Genomic DNA, 23903 nt, shown 5'->3' with positions numbered 1-23903 from the left:
GACAGAAGTTGCTACCAAAGGTGGTGCATTGCTGTGACAGACCTGACCATGTGTTTGTTTTGGGCAAAGGGGGGAAACTTTGGAACCTTGGACTAGAAAACCAGTCGAACGTTAGGTGCGGAGAGTCTTTGCGCCCATCCTACTGGCCTTCTGATAGGGCAGCCTATTAGTACCTTGGAAGACAGCTATGCTGAGAGTCACGTGGGCAGTGGAGGCTGAGCCCAAGCGGCTTGAGAGGCAATCATGGACTTTCATAACTGGGCTAGAGGCCATTCCTGTGATACTGGGTCAAAGAACGTGGCTATCTTCTACTGTTATCTCCTCCCCCCCCCCCTTTTTTTGAGACAGGGTTTCTCTGTGTAGCCGTGGCTGTCCTGGACTCACTTCGTAAACCAGGCTGGGCTCAAACTCACAGCGATCTGTCTGTGTCTGCCTCTCAAGTGCTGGGATTAAAGGCATTCACCAACACTGCCCAGCCTCTACTCTTACCTTAAAGCTTTGCCTGAGGCCAAAATTGAAAAGTACTGAGCTAATCTCATTAGCAGAGAAGATTTCAAGATGCCTTAATATTGTCTACAGTGTTTAGTTGTTAGTAATGACTCAAAGGTGGTCTACAATAAAAAGGACAAATGGGAGAAAGAAATATAAAAGATACAGTTTAAAGGGGAAAAGGGCACCAGGAAATTTAATGTTGAAATCAAAGCTTGTTCCAAAAGAGATCCAACATGTAATAAAAGAAGTGACCTCAGCATAAGACCCCCACCAGGTAGGATTCTAACCTAAGCCCTGCGGCCCTGCAGCAGGAGGGGTGCCACTGGGGGGGGCCCTGCAGCAGGAGGGGTGCCACTGGGGGAGGGCCCTGCAGCAGGAGGGGTGCCACTGGGGGGGCCCTGCAGCAGGAGGGGTGCCACTGGGGGGGCCCTGCAGCAGGAGGGGTGCCACTGGGGGGGCCTGCAGCAGGAGGGGTGCCACTGGGGGGGGCCCTGCAGCAGGAGGGGTGCCACTGGGGGGGCCCTGCAGCAGGAGGGGTGCCACTGGGGGGGCCCTGCAGCAGGAGGGGTGCCACTGGGGGGGCCCTGCAGCAGGAGGGGTGCCACTGGGGGGGCCCTGCAGCAGGAGGGGTGCCACTGGGGGGGCCTGCAGCAGGAGGGGTGCCACTAGGGGAGGGCCCTGCAGCAGGAGGGGTGCCACTGGGGGAGGGCCCTGCAGCAGGAGGGGTGCCACTGGGGGGGGGGGAGGGCTGTGAGGTCTGAAGAGATCTTGCCATTCCCAGTGCCCTCTGTTCTTAGCTGTTTCTGCAGCAGTGCCTTTGCTCTCATCATGGACTTAAGCCTCTGAAATGATAAAAACCCAACTAAATTCCTTCTTTTATTTTTTTCTTGATCATAATGTTTTATCACAGCAACAGAAAAATAACAACCATTTACTATAATGTAGAAAAAAATCACACAGTCATGCTAAGAAACCAACGACACGACATATACCAATGAAATTAATAAGAAGTAGGCAGTATTACTCAATCTTTCAAGCAACGTCATTTCTCACAACAATGCTAACACACATACACAAACTTAGCAAAACCATTAAATTGCTGACTACAAATTCAAGAGAAACACATTTTAAGTACTTGTACTCAAATGGAATCTGGAAAATACAGTAATATGGGAAGAGTGAGGTAGCTACAAAATCTCTTGCCTACAGGATGCATAAACTGTTTTATCTGGTTTAAATAGTGACAAAAGTAGACTTGTCCAAGAACTAAATCTTATAGGGATACTGAAAATGAACTTTTGTAAGTCTGTGTTTCTGATATCTTTAAAAAATATAATTAAAGTTTTATTTTCCAGCCTCTTATTTGACTTTACAAGACAAGAACTCCAGAGACGAAGAGCAATGCCCTATTTTTTGGTTATATATATTCACAATGTCCCAATGTGGCAAGTAAAATTTAATGTGCCTTTTCTGGTTTTTACAGCTCATATCTCATTTGGAAAACTTCAAATACAGCTGTAATTTGTAGTCATGCAAATACGTAACTACTCATACAGAGTACTCTGCATGAAACATTATGCTGAAGAACAAAAGAAAATTTGGCAAATTAAAATTCAAATTGAGTTACCATGTTAATTATTTATGAGGCTACAATTTTTACTTACCTTGAATATCTAATTTTTATAGATATTTTCTAAGCCATGCAGCCTTCAATATCTATCTTACAGAGGCAGAAGTGGACATCTCCAATGCTCTCCTAAAAGAGAAGCATAGGAACATATAAGTGAGTGTATAGATGAATTTCATTTATTTAAATAGAAAAAACAAAAATTACATTAAAATTTCTCTTCAGTTACAATTGATTTTATGTTGGGCTGGAGTGGGTGTGAGGTATTCACGCACTGTGGAGGTCAGAGGGCAGCTTGACAGAGTCCGCGCTCTCCTTTCACGGTGTGGACTCTAGGGATGCCAGGGTTGTTGACAAGCACTTCTCCCTGCAGAACCTTGTCCTTGACCTTTAACCTAGATTTTGATGCATGTCCTAGGGGAACACCTTCTACAGTACTGCTTAACTATCCAGTTCCCATGCATGTTTTTGGTTTATAAGACTGTAATTTAATTGCAGCATTTCTCCCTTCAACACACTGGCCTCACCTCCCACATATACCTCTCTTATTTTGCTCACAAATTCTTGGCGTCTTTTTTTTTTTTTTACTGATTGTTATTGCATGCATATATGTATGTGTATATCTATTCCTAAATATAACCTGTTGATTCCATATAATAAAACTTCTTTGTCTATGTTCAGGGCTAACTAGCCATTTGGCCCTTGACAGCTGGCTGGGATTGCTTCTCTATCTCTCAGCTTTACATAGTTCATTGATAAATTTTAATTATTATTTAAATCACATTGATTCCAATGTCTTCTATAATTTGTCATATATTAGAAATTTATTCATTGTGCATAAGTATTACAAAATATAATCTTGATTATATTTGAATTGTCGTAGAGCTAGGTAAGAAAAAAATTACTAATTTAAAAGGTCTGGCTTGTGAAAAAGGTAAAACTATTTTTATCACTTGAATACCACAATCAATATTTTAATGTTAGGAAACCTTAGCAGAAATTTTATTTTATTTTTTAAGAAAATGAGTATAATTGATAAATGGATTTATCAAAAAAAAAAAAACCTTTCCTTAAGAAGATTTGCTCTTATCACTGGAAAGTACAATTTGGATAAAATTTCAATGGTATAGGGTCATTCCTTTAATAAGTGGTTTTAGGGACTTTCAATCTCAAGCTACACACAAATAAATTTGAATATACTACCATTGTTGCTTTTAGTTATTACTGAAGATCTCTGTTTGTCTGTACCTGTAAATTAAAATACGACATCTAAAAATATTAATATGTGGCTTTTTTTTTTTAGCTATTCTTCTTTAATTCTAATGATACTAGCAGCTTATCTTAAAAAACCAGTCTGATTGCAAATGCAATATTCCTATATGTCTAAAATCCATTAAATATGGCTCAAACTTGAAATATAGATTTATAGTTTTAGCATATTCTTTATCTCTTGTGAAAAATATGCTTTCTTAAAATATTTCTGCACATCTAATTATAAAAATCAAAAATCTGTGGAAGAAAAACCATGCTTTCTAGCTTCACACAGCAACAAGAGTGCATCTATGCAATTTTCAAGACTCTACTCATTTATATCCTAAAAGTAACATTAAAACCATTTTAATTTACATTTCAGTGATTTCGTCAAAACATTATCAAGAAATTACTAAACAAAATAAAAACCCAGTGTGTCATTATAATAGAAATGAAACACTAAAATAAATAAAAATATTTATAGATTATACTTGCTTTATAAAGGCTCCCAATTTTTTTTGACAAGAATTTTATTCAGGTAATTCATGGATTTCTGTTCACAACTGTTTTATAACAGAGAGTGACTTTAACCTGAGCCTATGCAAACCAATGCTCAGTGCCAGTTAAGACCATTAGACTGTCTATTCTAAATTATTCTTCTAGTGGACCTTAAATTAGTATAGTTCAAATTAACTGTTACTTTTTTTTTTTGTGGCAAAGACCAGAAGAGGTCCCTACTAGGTATGCCTATGTCTGTGTCTATGTCCTTCTGAAAACTGTAAATGTGACCATAAATATTATTCACTGACAATATTTCTCCAGCCTCTTGCCACATGTGCACATAATCAAGCTTCAATAGGCAATATATTTACAACATAGAAGAGTCAAATTTTTCTTCATGTTGATAACTCTCAGGCTTCAGAAAACACTAATAACAAATGCCTTATGTTTGTAAAAATAAGCATTTCTTTTCTTCCTTTTTTCCTCCCTCACCAGTTTTTTTTTTTCTAAAAATACTCACTAGATATGGACAAAGCACTTCTTTGGTTGGAATAATCAGTGGGTCCTGCTGTAATTGTACCCTCACCAGCAAGGGCAGCCTGGCCATGAAACGCAATGCTCTGGCCTTAACCTTTTCAGTGCTGGGATAACAGGCATGTACTATCATGTCCAGACCTGGCAGCATGCTTTCATTGCATCCATTACTTTGGGGAAACCTGCTAATTTTGGTTATGATCACTTGCAAAAATTTTGTTTCTCAGAAAAAAAGTACAAAACGCAGTAGAATATTCATATGCACGGGGAGCAAGTGATGACTCAGGTGAATATGTGTTGTTGACACGGGATTGGCCATGCTAAGTACTACAATGCCTCAACCCCGTGGGAATAGCAAAGTCTTCCTTGGTTGTGGTTTCTCTGATCTGAGTGTAAATATTGAGAGTTTGTGTAGAAAATGTTCACGGTGACTTTCTCCTCTATATGTTTATAGCCTGAAGACCATGTCCTACAGAAACCCTGCTGACTGAGATTAGTGAAACACTTCTTTGTTATGCTGTATATAATAATTCCTCCTCCTTGTTAAAGTGTATGCAATGACTTATGATTCCTTTTTTTTTTAAAAGCTGTTTATGATAAGCCCACCTCCCCATTCAACTGTATATAATAAAGAAACTGAGCTTTCAGGTTGTCACGGCATCTCCACCTGAGCGGCCAGCCCACCTGACCTACTATTTTTCTGTTCCTGTATCTTTAAGTGCCCCGCTAGGCTAATCTCTGCAGTCACACAAAATGCTGCAATGTGGACATTCTACTGTTGGGTTCTTTGGGTAACTTCACCTATTACTTTTAATTCAATACAGTCTTCCTCTAGATCTCAAAAGGGAGGTTTTGAAAAACAATTACAAGCCACATACTCAAGGTTGGAAAACTGAATACACTGTAGAGAACACTAGGGAGGGAGAATAAGATCATGTGAACATCAATGTCTAGATTAAGTTTGCATTCATTTAAAAAACTTCAAAATGAATCACGAACTAAAAACAGTCAGGGAAAATGTTAAATCTAAAATAAAAAATTCTGGACACAAAACATCCAAGAAATATGGGAATATACAAAAAGATAAAATCTACGAATAGGATATGAGTGGATACAGGGAAGAGAAGAACAGAAGTCAAAGGAACAGAAAATAATTAAAACTCAACCATAAATGAAAAATTCCCCCAATCTAAAGAAGATCATGGTGCCAATCAAGGTACATGAAAAATACAGAACATGAAACAGACAGGAGAGGACCAGAAAAAAATTCTCCATGACACATAATAATCATAACATTAAATATTTGATTCCAGTCCAAAGGAAGGAAATAAAAGATGCAAAGGGAAAGAACACATTACTTAGATTAATATCTCATTTCCCAAAGGAGATTCTGAAGGAGAGAAAGGCCTGGACTCATATTCTACAAACTCTGAGAAATCACAGATGCTATCCTAGACTTCAGGACATATCAAAATTATCAATGATAATCAACAGAGAAACAAACAAACAAAAAATCCACAAAAAACCCTAAATTGAAGCAATATTTGCACACCAAATCAGCCCTAGAAGGACTAGAAGGAAAACTTCAGTCTGAAGAAGCTAACTGCACCAAAGAAGACACAAGTAATAACTAGTCCCAAGACTGTTAGTAGAAAGGGGGAGGGGTTAGAAAGCATAACAACAAAATAACAGGAATCAATAAACACTCCCCATTAATAACTCTCAATATCAGAGACCTTAATTTCCCAATTAAAACAAACAGACTAACAGACTGGATTAATAATGATCTATCTTATATAGCCAAGAAACAAACCTCGCCATTAAAGATAGCAAACACTTTAGAGTAAAAGAATAGAAAGAGGATGTGGTCAAATATGGGGCACCAGAGTTCATGTGAAAGTCAGTCCCCAATCTCCACTCAACTGTGGAGACTGTCCTGTCCATTGGCTAGGTCTGGGTAGGGGTTCGAAGTTCACTGCATGTATTGTCCTTGGCTGGTGCCATAGTTTGAGCAAGACCCCTGGGCACAGATCTGCCCAACATAATGTTCTTCTTGTAGGTTTCTAGGACCCTCTGGATCCTTCTATTTCCCCATTCTCCCATACTTCTCTCACCTAGAGTCCCAACAGGATGTCCTCCGCTCTGTCCCAGTTTCTTGGTAAGTGAAGACTTTCATGGGACACGCCCCTTGGGCTACTGTCCAGATATAAGTGAGTATATACCATTTGACTCTTTCTGGGTTAACTCACTCATTATGATCCTTTCTAGTTCCATCCATTTGTCCACAAATTTCGGGAATTCCTTGTTTTTAATAGCTGAGTAGTATTCCATAGTGTAAATGTACCACAGTGTCTTTATCCATTCTTCTACTGAGGGACCAAGTCCCCTGATGGGGAGGCCTGGTGGCACTCAGAGGAAGGATATCAGGCTACCAAGAAGAGACTTTATACTCTATGAGCATATACAGGGGGAGGAAGTCCCCCTTAGTCACAGTCATAGGGGAGGAGAGTAAGGGGAAAATGGGAGAGAGGGAAGGATGGGAGGATACAAGGGATGGGATAACAATTGAGATGTAATATGAATAAATCAATAAAATATATTTTAAAAAAGAATAGAAAGATGCATTCTACGCAAATGGATTCAAGCAGAACGCAACTGTAGGTATTTTCATAATTGGCAAAAAAAGATTTAAAACCAAGACTAATCAGAAGACACATTAAGAACACTAAATCCTCATTAAAGAAGAAAAATCCAGAGGATTTGAAGCATTTATGTAACAAATATAATGGTTCCCAACTTCATAATAAAAACAATGCTACAGGATAAAAGCATATATTGACACCACCACCACCAGCAAACACCACAGTGACAGATGGTGATGTTAATATTCTGTTCTCACCAAAACGCAGATCACTGAGACAAAAAACCACACAGAATGAAGTTAAAATAACTACACAAATCATATGGGCTTAACAGATACTCACAAAACTTTCTATCTAACACTAAAGAATATGCTTTCTTGTTATCAGCTCTTAGAACTTTCTCCAAAATTGACCAAATACTAGGCTACAAACCAAGTCTAAGTCTCAGTAGATATTGAAGAACTGAATAACACCCTGCATCACAACTGACGTCTACGTATTAAAGTTGGATATCAATAGCAACTGAAACGGCAGAAAGTATACAAAGTTATGAAAGTGAACAACATAGTATGAATGAAAAGTGGGTCAAGATAGAAATCCAGAAGGAAATTACAAACAGTATTGACTAGAATGAAAATAAAACAAAATTTATTCAAATCTATGGAAAACTACTAAGGCATTTCTAAGAGTCAAGTTCATAGTGTTAAGTGTCTACATAAGCAACTAAAAAGAGGAAGACATAATCAAATTCAGGGATGAAACCAATGAAATGAAAACAAAAATAATAAAAAGAATCAATGATGTAAAAGCTATCTGAGAAAGTGAACAACACCAACAAGCCCTTATCCAAATTAATTAAAAGGAAAGAGAAGACTCATATAAAGCCAAGAATTTAGACCCAACAAGATAGGAAAGATGTTTACTTCAAGTTTGCCAATTACAAATAGCCAAATCACTATGACTATAACATTTATGTAATTCCTGATTGTTTTGCGGTTCTTCCTGCTATATGTAGTTTATTTTATTTATGTGTAATAATAATAAAAAAGGGGAAAAAAGGAAAAAAAAAAGGAGAGAGAAGATGCCCCCTCCCCCTAAAAATAGAGCTTAGGGGAAAGGGGTAGAGGTAGGCAAATTTCTAAGTTTGATGCCAGGCTGGTCCAAGTTTCAGGAAAGCCAAGGTACTTTTAAAAAATAAAAACACATGATCACCTCATTAAATGCAGAAAAGGCCTTTATCAAAATGAAAAAGAGTTTCATGACCAAAGCACTGGGGAGATCAGGCATAATATAGCACAGTAATGGCAATTTAAAACAATCTCACAGCCAGCAGCAATATAAATGGAGAGAAACTTAAAGCATTTTCAGAAAAATTAGGAACAAAATGAAGATACCACTCTATGTACTCAGTGTAGTAGGTGATTTTTAGCTAGAACAGTAAGACAAGCAGATCAAGGGGATACAAATAGGGAAGGATAAAGTCAAAGCATCTCTATTTATAGATGTTACAATTTTATGCATGAAACACCCTAAAAAACGCTCGGCACAAATAGGGACAGCCAATAAACACTTTCAGGAAAGTAGCAATGTAAAAAATTAATACAAAAAATTAGTCACCTTCCTATGTACAAATGTCAGACAGACTGGAAAAGAGAACAGGGAAACAGTACCTCTCATAACAACCTCAGGCGGAAAATCCTTGTGATAATTCTAACCAACAAGGGAAAGACATGCACAATAAAAACTTGAAGACATTGGAGACAGAAAACCAAGAGGTTACCAGAGGACGAAAAGCTCTCCCATGTTTCTGATCAGTATGATCAACAGTGTGAAAAGGCCAGCCTATAAAAAGACATCTATACATTAAATCTAATTCTCACAAAATCCTAGTACAAATCTTCACAGAAACTTAAAAAAAAAACTTTAACTTTATATGTATGGAAACACACACACACACACACACACATACACACACACACACACACACACTCCAAAAACAAAACAAAACAACAAGACATAAGTTTCCACACCCATGGACACCTGATTTTAGACAAAGAAGCCAGAAATACACACTAAAGAGAGCATCTTCAACTAATGTTGCTCATCAAGCTGGATGGCTTTGTGTAGAAGTATGAACATAGATCCATATCTATCATCCTGATTCTCATTTCTAACTGGAGCGAGGACCTTAACATATGAACAGATAACTAAATCTATAAAGGAGAGAAAGGGCAATAGGCTTGAACTCAGTGTCACAAGAAGGGACTTAGAATAAGCACTAGACCATCAATTAATGGGCATGGAGCCAAAAAGCCTCTGCATGGCTGGAACACCATCATTTGTGTAAAGTGCCACTCGACAGACTGGGGTTAGGGGGTAGAACTGCACCAATTATCTATCTGATAGAGGATTACTATCTAGAATAGATAACGAAAAAAAAATGACATGAAATACCCAATTAAAATGATGTACAGAAGCAGAGAGTTCTCAAATGATGAAGCACAAACGGCTGAGAAACACTTAAAGAAATGTTCAACAGCCAGAAGGCTGAAGATGATCCCCCATCGTTATAGGGAGTTTTGGGTGACTTGTTTAAGCACTACACTGTATCTGTCACTTTTTTTTTTTTTCAATTTGGAAGCTGCTAACTTGCAGTTCCGATTAACTCAGGTAATTAAGTTTTATTCCTTCTCAAGTCTCTGATGGGGTTGAAGACCAGATAGTTTAGTCTTACAAATTAGCTAAAGGAGATGTCTATGGAAGTCAGATATATAGTGAGTTTTTGCTGAAGTGGGTCTAGTAGGTCCCTGTACTCTGTCTGTGGTTATTTCTGCAGTTTCTAAATATATACTTGGGATAGATATATGAGAAGTTGATAGAAATCCCGCCCCCATGGTATTATTATGAGCTGTTATGTTTGAAAAGATCACATGAAAGCCAAATGGAGTTGGGTCTACTAGGAAAATCAGTGACCCAAAACCAATGCTGCATCCTTAATGGAACTGCAGAAATTAATTTCACAAACAAGGACTTTAAAGATAAAGGAGTAGTACTACCTATGACATATCTGTTTAACTCTCTCATCTGGCCTGTGCAAAAGACAAGTTGATCATACAGAATTAGAGTTGACTATCAAACACTTAATCAAGTAATGATTCTGACTGCAGTGGCTGTGCCAAATGTGGTATCCGTATTTGAGCTGATCAACATATCTCATGGTACACAGCTGGCAGCTATTCATCTAAGAAGTGCTTTTTTTTTTTTTAAGGTATCTATCCACAAGGACCACTATAAGCAATTTGCTTTCAGTTGACAAGGCCATCAGTATACCTTTAAAGTTTAACCTAAAGGGTATAGTAACTCTTCAGCCCCTTGTCATAACTTAGTTCAAAGGGATCTTGATTTCTCTTTCTTCCACAAGTTATCAATGGTCTCCTATATGGACGACATTATGCAGACTGGACCAAGTGGGCAGGAAGCAGCAGTCATTTGGGATTTGTTGGTAACATACATGTGCATCACAGATGGGAAATAAAGCCATCCAAATGTCAAGGGCTTCTACTTCAGTGACATTTCTAGGAATCCACTCATGTAGGATATAGCAGAGATATCCCTTCTATGGTGAAGGATAAGTTAGGGCCCCTGGCCTCTCCCACCATTAAGAATGAAGATCAAAACTACATAGTCATCCTCTTTGGATTCTGGAAACAGCTCATTCCTTACTTGGATGCCCTGTCATATGCCAAAATAACTTGGAGAACTGTTAGCTTTGAGGAGGCCTAGAATAGGAGAAGGCTCTTTAACAGGTTCAGGCTAATACGTAGGCTGCTCAATCGCTTTGACATAAGACCCAGTAGACCTGGTGGTGCTTGAGGAATCAGTGACAGATATTGTTTAGGGCCTTTGTCAGGCTGCTATAGGTGAGTCACACAGGACAACCTTGGGTGTTTGGAGCAGGACTCTAGCTCCATTTTATACAGTTATACAGTTATACAGCTCCCCTTAGGGGGAGCTCTTGCCTTGCTATTCAGCCTTAGTGGAATCTGAATGCTTGACAAGGGTCATGGGTTACCAACTGACCTGCTCTGCATTTTTGGGCATTACCTGACCCAAAAAACAATAAAGTACAATGTACAAAGGAGCAATACATTGTCAAATGGAGATGAAAACACGTGATTTGACCTGAGCATATCTTGAAGGCAGAAGTTACATGAAGAAGTTGCTCAACTGACTATGGTTTCTACTCCGTTTACAACACCGTACTTCCAAGTATACACCTATAGCCTCATGAGATAAGCCCTATTACCAGCTGACCAACAAAGAGACTTCTAGAGCCTGGTTTACAAATGGTTCTTCATGCTATGCAAATGCTGCTCTGCAGTGGACAGCTGTAGCATTATAACCCATTTCTGGAACAACCTTGAAAGACACCAATGGAAGGAAATTATCTCAGGGGGCAGAACTTTGGGGAGTGCATATAGTGATACATTTTGCCTAGATGGAGAAATGGCCATTGTGAGATTGTTTAACAACTCATGGTCTATAGCTAATGGACTGGGTGGATGGTCAGGGACTTGGAAAGAGGATGATTCGAAAATCGGTGAGAAGGACATTTAGGGAAGTATGTGGATATGAAGATACATTTGTCCCATGTAAATGCTCAGAAAAACTGACATCAGAAGAGAAGGAATTCAATAATCAAGTAGATAGGATGACTTTGTCTGTGGAAAGTCAGTCTCTTTTGCAAGCCATCCCTGTCATTGCCCAGAAGACCCATGAAGAAAGTGGCCATTGTAGCAGAGAAAGAGGTTATGCATGGGTTCAACAACAAAGACTTCAGCTCAACAAGGCTTACTTGGCTTCTGCTGTTGCTGAGTGCTGATCTGTCAGCAGCAGAGGCCAAGGAATCTGATATGGCACTACTCCCCAGGATGACTAGCCAGTGATCTAGTGGCAGGTGGATTACACTGGACCACTTCCTTCATGGATAGGATAATACCTTAGCGGAGAAAAATGCATATTCTGGTTATGGATTTGCCTTTTGTGCAAATAATGCTTCTCCCAAAACTACCAATCATGGACTTATAGAATGTCTTATCCAGCATCATGGTATTCCACACAGCATTGCTTCTGACCAAGAAAGTCACTTCACAGCCAGAAGTACAACAGTTGCCTAAGTTCATGTAATCCACTGGTTTTTCCATACTGATTATCCTGAGACAGGTAGTCTGAGAGAATGGGTAGAATAATTTGTTTGGTTTTGTTTTTTTCTTTTTTAAGAAAGGGCTTCTTTGTGTTGCCTTGGCTATCCAGGATTTTCTTTGTAGACTAGGCTGCCCTTGAACTCGCAGAGATCTACTTGCTTCTGTCTTCCTAAGTGCTGGGATTACAGGCATGTACCACCACATCCTGGTGGTTAGAACAATTTTGGAAGACACTTTTATATAGCCAATGAGTTGGCAGTAGCGTGGTGGACTTGGGTAGAGTTCTCTAGAAAGTAGTATATGCTTTGAATCAGAATCTAATATATGGTAGTTTCTACTATTGCTAGGATTCATGAGTCCAGGAATGAAGGTATGGAAATAGGAATAGTTCTACATTATCAGCCCTATTGACTGAAAATTTTGCTTAAATTTAACTTAACTTCTGCTGGCCTAACACTTTTACCCCCTGGAGACAGGGTTTCTCTGTGTAGTCTTGGTTGTCCTTGACTCACTTTGTGGACCAGGCTGGCTTCAAATTCACAGATGGCTGCCTGTGCTTCTGCTGGGATTACAGGTATGTGTCACTGCGCCAGGCGGGCCTAGTACTTTTGATTCCAGATAGAGGAGTGTTTCTACCTGGAAACACAACAAACATTCCATTCAAGTGGGAGCTCAGACTTCCTCTATTACTTTTGGCTTCTGATGCACCTAGCCAACAGGCAAAACCAAAACAAACCACCAAACCAATCAACCAACCAGCCAACCAACCAACCAACCAAACTAACAAAACTCCAAATACGTGTAATGAAGGCTGGTTGATCTAGACCACCAAGGGAAAAATGTATTGTTTTTCCCTAATGGAGACACTAATCCAGGCAAGATAACAAAGGGGCTAGACTCTTCAAGATGAAGGTATAGATCACTTCTCCAGGAAAAGAACCAAGACCTGCTGAGGTGCTTGCTGAAGCTGTACTTCTGGAGGAAACCCAGAAGGGAGATAGCTATGAAAACCAATTAGGACCATACAACCAGCTGAAGAAATGTGGCGTGTAACTGATGAAGGTATTTCTTTTCTACTTTGTTAAGAACGTGTTTGTGCACACATACACATACGTTAAGCAACATTTGTATTTTTATTTCTTCAATATGTAATGGAACATCAATTTGAGATATTACCAGTGGTTATTATCACAGTAAGTCATGAGACACTAAAAGCATTCCTCAAGGGACAATGTTACCTACTTTAAATTTGTGGTTATGTATGACATGTTAGGTGGAATCATGGCCTCGTTATCCACCCCCTCCTCCCCCGCTGCCATCTTTGGAAATTAGGCATGGCATAAAGTGACAAGATTCTGTGTCAAGTTGACAAGGGATGGACTTCTGTTGCCTAATCTTGGTTGCGAAGTTTATACTATCTGGAGCCAATTATAACCCAAGCATGTGGGACCACCTATGATGGATTTTCTTGATTGGATCATTTGAGGTAAGAAGATCCAACCTACACCTGGACCACAGCACCACAGCTTTTGGTGGCAGCCCACCTAAAAGAACACGGAAGAAGGAAGCTTTTGCTTTTAGTCCGTTCGCTTGCCCTCACTTTTGCTAGCATGTTCACCCAACCTGCTGCTGAGGCATTCCTTCACAGCATTAGAAACTACTACTTCCAGATTCCAATGTAGACTAAAAGACACCAGTTGAGATATCTACCCTCATACACTGAACAACTACTGGTATCTTAGTCATTCCATTGGGAGACAGCCACTCTTGATCCAAACCACAGCTTATAAGCCACTCCAACACATCCCATTTTATACACAATACACACATACACTCAGACGTATAAGTTCATTCTGTCAGTTCTGTTCGCGAGAGAGATCTCATGTGTATTACTTCATTTCTACCCCCAACTCTTCCCACATTTCCTTTATGCACTCTCTCTCTCTCTCTCTTTTATTTTTTTTCAAGACACGATTTCTCTGTGTGATAGTCCCGGCTGTCCTGGTTCCTGGTCTCACTATTATTAATGTTCAAATATAGATGCGTTCAGGGTTTAACATTTAGGATTATCTGATTCTTCTCTCAAAAACTGATTGCCTACAGCTCTTCATCTATGTGGGAGCTTGTGAAATTCCTCCCCTCACACTGGTGTGCCACCTTACTATCACAGATCTTCCACAAAGCTACTGTCCCTGAGAGTTTGATTTTTTCTAATTTATAGATTTATTATTGGCTCTTATAAAACGTAATAAAGAATGAAAAATTCATCAAAAAACCAAGGCCCTAGAGATAGACTTGGTGTCTCTCTTTGTGAATTTTATTTATTTATTTATTTTCAGTTTGCAGATAGGCCTTCACTTAACATAGGAAACAGGCTCTTGCCGGGCCCTTCACAAGATCAAAAAAATGTGTCTATCTCTGGCTTATGAACCTTCACATCTAGACTTCCATGGCTTTGAATGCTTTGTGACCATTTCTGGCTCCGAAGGACTGCTTGGTGTGGTCAAATGGACTCCATTCCAATACCTGTAGTATTTTTAGGTTACTCCTAATATTTTAACAGTTTATTATATCTTATTTTAGTATCAAGGTGACTGATAAATATTTTATTAGTTTCTTGGTACATTAAGTCTTTAAATATTAGTTTTTACTATTTTAGAATTGTATTCTATACTGTTTTTTATTACTTCCATTTTTTTAGGATGTTAAGTGCCTCTAAACATTTACACATCTTATATTAAGGTTTCCTTTAGTTTAGCTGATAGGGGTGTATGAACACACATACATATATATGTATATATGTGCATATGCTTCAATTTCCACTTAAAAATAAAATACATTATTATTTTCAGTGCAAAGACTTGTCATTTATATTGATTTTAGTATGGTAAATTATGTTTACAGCTTTAACAATATATGGAATATGCACATACTCTTTAGTCACATACTCTTGCTAATTTTTACTGGTATGCGTTAGCTATCAGAAAATAAAAAAGGACCTATATGATTAAATATTTTATGTCCATAAAAATTTTTATAGCTGTTAATTTTTGTCTAAACAATTTATTAATTGTATCATTAATTTCACAGTAGTTGGGGTTCCTCTTACATTATTATCTCAAAAATAAAAAAGATAATGTTAAAGGTAAAATAAAAATAAAAGCTCACTGATTATTCCTATGCAGAGCTTTCCTAAAGAGCAAATAAGAAACATGAAAATAAACTGAAGGGTACAATCTTAAAAAAAAGAAAAGAAAAGAAAGAAATTAGGAAACGTAACTTGCTTGGGACTTTGAACGCTACTAGAGAGGGAGGAAGGAAGAGCAGCAAAAGAAGCATGGCAGACGATCCAGGGCACAGCAGTGCCAGGCACCTCAGAGGCCACCTGCAGCTCAGAGCATGAGGAAAACCCAGGCGGTATAAGATACAAGCCTTAGAGCTGTCTATGTGTGAGCTAAGGAATCGGGCATACCTATATGCTGCAACAGGACAATTTTTGCTTAAGGTCTTGTTTCAGTGGATTCCATCAGTTTTGTAGCTTAGATGTAGGAACTGCCCTTCAGAAGATTGATGTAAACAGAAGAAGAGCTTCCTAGAGGATACAGGAAGAGAACTCACACTATTTATTATCTTAGCAAATTTGAGAGGCACTCATAATCACTACGGTGATAATTAGTTTGAAATGATAGCGATCGTTTGGCAACTTAGTTTTATCTGGAAGCTAAGGTATGCTAAAAATTGGTATTTTTAATGAATTTTTCTGTGAAAATGCTGACTTCACATGTTTGTATATAGCTATATGTTAAGAATAAAGCTTGGTTGAAAAGCAGGCAACAAAGTCCATGTCAGAGTCAGGCCACATTGCTCTAACTAGGGGACACATATGAGGACCATGAGCTGCCCATCAGTTACATCTGAGTAGGGGGCTACCTCACCAGGACACAGGAGAAGAGGATGTGTTTAGTCCTGATGTGACTTGATACTCTTGGGTGGGTGAGAAGGGCGAGCTCCCCTTCTCTGAGGAGTAGAGGAGGGGAAAGAGGAAACAGGGAGGGATAGTGGACTGGGAGGAGAGGGGTCTATAGCAAGGATGGAAAATGAATAATTAATAAAATACATAAATAAGAAAAATAAGGAATAGGCTTGGACTGCATTTATTCTTGATAATTACATTAATATGTCACTTCATTTAAATATATGGTAGTATATCAATTTCAAAGATAAATCTATGTTCTAACAGGAATTATTGTTGACAATAAATCAAATTTAGAAAAGAAGAGGAATAGACAAGACACCAGCAGTGAAAGAGATGACTCAGCAGTTAAGAGCATGCCATTGCAGGACCCAGATTCAACTCATAGCACCCATACGGTGCGCAACAACTGTGTACCTTCTGTTCCCCTTTTGATCTCCAGAGCACAGGAATGGAACAGACAGACATGCATGTGAAATATTTGTATACACTCGAAAGTCTTAAAGGAAATTACTCAAGCACTCTAATGAAAAGTTTCTCTCTTTTCCTTATCTATTCTTTTTAATTCCAAAACTACACGCTTATTAAAAAGCACCTGTAGGCAAAAGGCCAATTAGCCCTATGTTCAGGCTGTGTTAACAAAAACAATTATGTTGTCCTCACCGATCACAAAACAGTGCCAATCGTGATCAACCCTACTGTGCAAACAAGCCACGTGAGCATGGAGTTGATTGGCAGGAGAGGAATCAGTTGAAGGAAGTTCCAGCCTTCAAATGAAGGACAAAGGAGAGGCTGACGTCCCTAAAAACTAGTTAAGATATTATTTGGGTCCACATATAATTAGAGATTAGATATTACAGCTAATAAATGTAAAAGTGCTTAGTTACCTTAACAATGAGACTGCTTTGTAGAGGAAGACCACAATAAAATAATCCTAGTTATGTAATACAGAAACTACGGGAGAATGTGTTAATTTCCCACTTGGGAGGCTAGGACGCAGGCTCCCCTTGGTAAGAATGCTTTCTACTGGTAAAGAGGAAACATGGACACTTGGAACAATCCTGCCTCTTCAGAGCATGTCACTTGCAATATTCATTAGGCATCTGGCAATCAAATGGTGACAATTTAGAATTCTTTAACTCATACTTTCAATATAAAGAGCACACTGTAACAACTTAGTCTCTCATTTTGATGGAATGGAAATGAAAATATTTTTTAGAATGTGAAAATCTCATCTAGATTGAGATAAATTTTATTAAATTCAAATTCTACTTATACCACTATAAAGCAGTGTTTCTTAACCCCCAGATGCTATTTAGTCACCATCAAAATCTAAGACATGGATATCATCTCATTGTTCAGTGGGAGAGGTGGCACCAAAACGGAACTGCAGCCTTCCCAAAATGGTTTTTTGCTTTCTCAGAAAATGGTTCTCAGCTGTGTTAAAGTTTATACTGATTACATTTTTAAAATGCTTATTTGTTGTATTTAAAAATGGCCGAGACAACTAAGAAAATGTCAGCACCAAATGTTAAAATTGAAATAGATGAGGACATTATAACAAAGGGAAATTATGAATGACAAATGTTTAAAATTAAGAAATTAAGAGTTATAAGAAATGTGTGTGTGTGTGTGTGTGTGTGTGTGTGTGTGCGCGCGCATTTAAATAACATTACTGTTTTGACATTTTAAGTCCTCTATATCCAGTTTGACAGAACAGAGCTTTTCTAAAATATTATTGCAAAACAGAAACAACACAAAGGACCCATAACATGAATCTCTTCTGAAATTTTCTGTTTTGTGGGCTGTTATTTCTAGTCTGTCACAGGGATGCTAACAATGGCGCTAAGTCCCTCACTGCTTCCCTTTCTGAAGATCACTAGGACTAAGTTGTTTCTGGAGCACTGCTTCCTAAAACCCTAGCTCCATTTACTACATGGCTTCTATAAACAGACATAGGTTCCTAATTCCAAATAGCAATTTACAAAAGAAAAAAATCTGTGTGATTAAACCTCAAATTTAATTCCTATTAATATATAGTATAGAAAAGCCCATGTGAAAAGCAATCTATACAGATGTTTCTAGCTCCTAACATACACATATTCCAAAGAAATTTCAATTCAAACTGAAGTAAATTCAGTCCAATAAATGAGACCATCATCCAATTTTACTCATATTATATATGAAAAATGGAAGGACACATAAAGATATCAAACTTCACCCAAGTATCAACCCTTCCCCCAGCAATATCTGCAAAATCTGTTTTGAAATACATATCTTCTTGATCAGGTATTGATTAATTTGAATTCAAATCAACTTTCTCCCTGGATAGAAGTAAAATGAATCAATTTAACATGGTAAAATAATGGTGCAAATTGTAACAAGATTTACTACAGCCTTACCTTTTACTCTACATGTCTTTTCAATCTTGTGATATAAGTTCTTAGTACTAAGAAAGGGAACACAAAAACATGTAACTCAAATGGACTAAATGGCAAAGTATCTGGTGTGTCTTCTGATATTTAAATTTGTGTGTCTTGCTGGGAGTGGTGTGTGCACCTATATTCCTGCCCCTTGGGAAACTAAGAGAGGAACATCACTTGAAGCCAGGAGTTCAATTCTTGGCAGCACAAGATCCTCTCAGAAAACATTCAGCTTCTAAAACTGGCTGACATTGTTGAAAACAAGTAAAGGAAAAGAAGTACAATCCTAAACTGGAGTCTACACGGCATGCTCTGTGTGTGTGTGTGTGTGTGTGTGTGTGTGTGTGTGTGTGTGTGTGCGCGCGCATTTAAATAACATTACTGTTTTGACATTTTAAGTCCTCTATATCCAGTATAAGATGTTGTGAAAGAAGAAAGCTATACATAAAATATATTTTAAGTTCCCCTATCCCTGCCTATCATCCATATTTCTTCAGTCATCTGATTAAAATACAAAGATTGCCTATGTTTCAGAATAAGGGAAATAAATATCTATTACTACTTTAACAATGAACAGAATATTATGACCAAAATTTATCTCTGAAGAAATAACAAATGCTCAATTATAAAAAATTTTTTTTCCTGTGGGGCTGGAGAGAAGGCTCAATGGGTAAGAACACTGGGTGCTCTTGCAGAGGACCAGGGTTAAGTTCTGAGCACTGACATGACAGGTCAAAACTATCTGTTACCCCAGTATCAAGGGATCTGCAGCCCTCTTCTACACCAGGCACCAGGACATATATGGTAGATAGATATAAATGCAAGAAAAACATACACATAAAAATAAAACAAAACAAAACATACAAACATTAAAAAAAATCCAAACAACATTCATGTATTGTTAATACTTATGTTAATAAAATCTGGCTTTCAAAATTGTATTTTTTTCTATCACATAAAATACTGAAAATATACAATAGGATTTACTTCATCATTTAGAGTTCCATATTTTCATATATATATATATACATATGTACATACAATGTAATATTTGTAATTATAATTTCTCAAATTAATACTAAAGAAGATAAATAATTAAATTTTATGTGGCACTTACAACAATCAAACCCCATGGTGTGTAACATAGATTTTTAGGAGCTCTTCGATGTCTTAAGAACAGGAATAAAGAATATCAAATAGAAAACCAGAAGTCACTATGAAATAGAGGTAAAAAATAAACTGCCGTTTCAGCTAAGGTAATAGAGAAGTAAATAATTCGTAAGCCACCCTTAGATAACTGATATGAAACAAGTTGAATTTTATTATACTATGATTCAAATAACAATACTAAGTAAGGTTCTGACTACGAAAATATATCCCTAAATAAAAATTTCAATAAAAGCGTTTCATAATTGCTACTTCTTTGTTTCAAAGATACTGACCACGACCCACTATATTTCTGAGAATGAGCCTATTCAACAGAAGTTTTTCATAAGACCTCTATAAACGTCATGCTGTCTATAGAAAGGCCCATCGCTTGACCAGTCTCTAACCATGTTATCACATGTAAAGCAGTATCAATGTACACTCATACATTTACAGAACTATCTTGTATAGCACAGCAAACTCATCTGGGGCCATCTTTTCCACACAGTCCCGTATGTGAAGCTGGCTCTATGTGTAAGGCACTCCTCCTACCAGTGAGTATGCTGAGAAGCAATGGGTTAACATGTTTTAAGAACAAGATAAATTTAAAATATCAGACAGACTTCCTGTTGAGGTTAGCAATTCAATTTTGGTTGTTTGGTAGTGGTTGCCAAAGTACCATGTTAAGAAAGTTATTAAAGCCAGTGCCAGCTCAGACTGCCTTGATTTAGATCTTGGCCATGAAACTAATTAGTCAAATTTAATCAAGGCTTCTTTCGTTATGAATCAAATACACTATTTATTTAATGATGTTAAGGCGCAGACGCTGTGCTAGGAGGTACATGTGCTGACTAAAAACAAAAGCCCACAAAAGTTATAAAGGAGTTCACACTTTCAGAGAGGTAAAACAAACTCTTTATATAGGAACTGCAGTGGAAGAATGATACAGAGGCGGGCACAGACAAGGTACGGAAGCTTGCTCTACCCCAATCTTAACACATGACTTCTACCGAAGACGGCTTCAGGCATTAATTTTGAAGGACAAATATGGGTTTATGTAGTAGACAAGGCTTGAAGAATATTCTGAAAATTTGGTATTGCCTGAGACTTGGAATCTCTCTTCCGGGTGCAATTACAAGCAGTTCTGTACTACTGGGGCTCAAGGATAAAGTGGAGACTTGTATCTAATGATGCAGAAGCAAAGACTACATTAACATGCCTTAAGTGCTGTTTTATAGCCTGTGTTTTGCCTAAGGTCAATAAGAAATAATTGGTACCCCTTCACCACCAGTGCTGGGGTAGAATTAGGGTACTGGGTATACTAGGCAAGCACTCTACGTCTGAGCTACATCATCGTGCTCACAGGTGTTAATCTCTTCTGATTGAAATATAAATAATCCTGTCGGTGTTTGGTGTTTGAAGATTGCTGGTTGGTGACAAATAGATAGCACCAACTACTTTACCTGGGGCATGCACTAACCCCACCAAGCTCTGGATTCAGTCCCATGCTGAACCACCCTCACTCACTTCAGTCCTATAAACATTAAATTGCTTCCACTACACTTCTTTCATTTTTTTCCTTTGAATGTCTAGCGGCCACTCATATTTTTTCTCTAGAAAGCTTGTACTCACACTCATAAATGGAGCTCCCAGCTTCTCATGTGACTGGACACTGCTTGTTCTTGAAGTGCTTACTACACTGGCATGTCACTACCTACTTACATCATCTGCCCCACTCCCTTCTAGTTGTTTTGAATTTTGTGAGGGTAATGAAGTAGAATAAGGTAGAGAAGATCAACTAATGATACTGACTGACTGATTGACTGATTTACTTCAGACATTCTTTCATTACTTATTACCAATCACCTTGCTACTTGGAAAAGAATTACCTCAAGAAATGGCTGAACCAGAATAGGTCATTTGCCCTTTTCAACTTGACCACAAAAGCTTACACCTGTTAGTTGTAACATAAGCCTTTGGAAAGTAAAAGCCTCCAAGTTACCTGCCACATGTGCTTTATAAATCCTACTACTTGCTTGCTCACCCCACCTTGTACTATTAGATATAAAATGAGAATGCTAACTGGACTTGAAAACAAAGTCTCTCAGGAGCTACCCTGGCTTTGGTCCACTGGTGCATATGTTTTGTTTACTCTCACTGGCGGCAGGTTGCTCCTGCCTTAGAGATTCCTGTAACAGCTCTCCTTATTTCTAGTTTGATGGCTATTATATCTATAGCACAATACTGGTTTACAGAAGGCTCTTAAATGAATACTGGACATAGGCTGAGAGGCTGGCAGCATTAATGATAAAGGGTATAAGTAAAATCTGCTGAACATGAACAGAATACACAGATGAGAAACATAAGAGTTGGGTGTGGTGGCACTCATTGTTAGAGCAGTAACAGATGGTAGAAGATTGGAGGAGATTGATAAAAGTAATATACTGAAGGAAAATTCACAAGCCAAAAAAAAAAAAAAACACCCAACAGGGACACAGAATGAATAAAACCATCTTTCCTCGTGTCTCACTGAGCACTGAGCTATTCTATTGTCTCTACGTGCCCCTCTCACACAGGCCCAGCACAATGGTTACCTCAATTCCGATTTTGCATGTTGGACACATCCTGCCCAGAAATTCATATGACTTACTCTATCGATTCTTCAAATGTCTGCATACTTAACAGGTGTGTCATTTACAACTAAAACCCTATTCTAATTCCTTCACAATTTTTTCTGATTCTTTTTCTTCCACAAAACTGATCAACATGAGACACACAATATAAGTTATTCATTCAGTCTCTTTCATTAAATTACTCAAAAAGTAAGAATAGGTTTGTTAATTTAATACATTACCATGCTCACAGCCGAGAATTCTGCAGGCACTCAACAAACACTGGCTTAATTATTGATGAGTGAATGGGGAATGTTACTTATACTGGTATGAGGAAAAGAATGTAAGAGCCAGACAACCTGCAAGCCTGTGTGAGACTGTGTCTCTCAGAAATGACAGGGAAGGTTCAGCCAAGATACTGCAAGCACACAAGCTCTTTAAAAGACTTGTACAATATCAGGAACACGCTAACATGGACGGGGGAAACCCTACAGGGCTCCACGGTAGACAGAAACCAGGGGGAAGCAAGGAACAGTGAGAGTAGGAACATTACCCTTGCTCTGGGATGAGGTATTATTGGGTTATCCAATGCCATATGGTCAGCCCTTAAATCATATACAGATAGGTAACACTAAACAGACTCAGCAGATTTTACTTACATATTTGTCCGTATATAATAATAAAATAATAAAATAATAAAAGAAAAATGACTATGAAGTTGAAAAGGAGTGAGGGAGCAGGAGGGAGGAGAAAAATAGCAAAAAGATATAATGATATTTCAATTTAAAAATGTAGAACGCAAAATGAACCAAAGAAACACTCACTAAATAAATCTGAAAGTTCTTTTGTCATTATACATTGGTCTCCAAAGTTAACTGCCATGTCGTGTACCCACACAACAGCGGTGAGTGTCCAGTATTCCTGGTTATACATGTGCATCAACTACTCACACTAGTTAAAGTACTGGTTGGTGTCACCTAGACTAGGTACTGTTGACTTGATAGCTCACTTATCGACACACTAGTCTTCATTTCAGTTCACTGTGCAAACAATCCTTTGAGAGAATTTTTTTTCTAGAAGTAACAGTATTCTTTTTTCCTGAGATTTAAATCTTACATCCCGGGTTCCAAGGCAGAACAGCTTAAGGAAAAAAAAAAGAAAGAAAGAAAGAACAAAAGAAAGAAAGAAAGAAAGAAAAGCAGATTTTAAGCACTGAGAAGAAATGTTAAACAAACATTTCATTTCCAGCACACAATTTACTATAGATAAAGAAATTAAGATCTTTAAGCACACACCCACACCCACACCCATCCCAAACAAAAGCTTGAAAAACTATTTCATCAATATTCTGGTAAAAATAATAAAAAGAATCCATTATACCAAGGAGAAGAATACTAGACAGAAATCTTAACTGATCTAGAGGAATAAAGAGCACCTACAAAGTTCACTAGTATAAAGCTTTATGTGATATCACACACACACACACACACACAGAGAG

General features: G+C 38.0%; 1 protein-coding gene across 4 annotated transcripts in view; it reads right to left on the bottom strand.

The window, feature by feature from the left end:
* MBD5 (methyl-CpG binding domain protein 5) overlaps window positions 1–23903 on the bottom strand; it is a 374269-nt gene that overhangs the window by 230149 nt on the left and 120217 nt on the right. For all 4 annotated transcript variants that reach the window (XM_084799998.1, XM_084799999.1, XM_084800001.1 and 1 more), the window contains exon 2: window positions 2157–2248. The gene's annotated coding sequence lies outside the window, so the exon portion shown is untranslated. The remainder of the gene's footprint in view (window positions 1–2156; window positions 2249–23903) is intronic.

The sequence above is a fragment of the Acomys minous genome (genome assembly GCF_964271855.1).
Source record: "Acomys minous genome assembly, chromosome: 10".
NCBI lineage: Eukaryota > Metazoa > Chordata > Mammalia > Rodentia > Muridae > Acomys > Acomys minous.
Note: the sequence above shows the minus strand (reverse complement) of the source record. Positions and strands in the feature narration are given on the sequence as shown.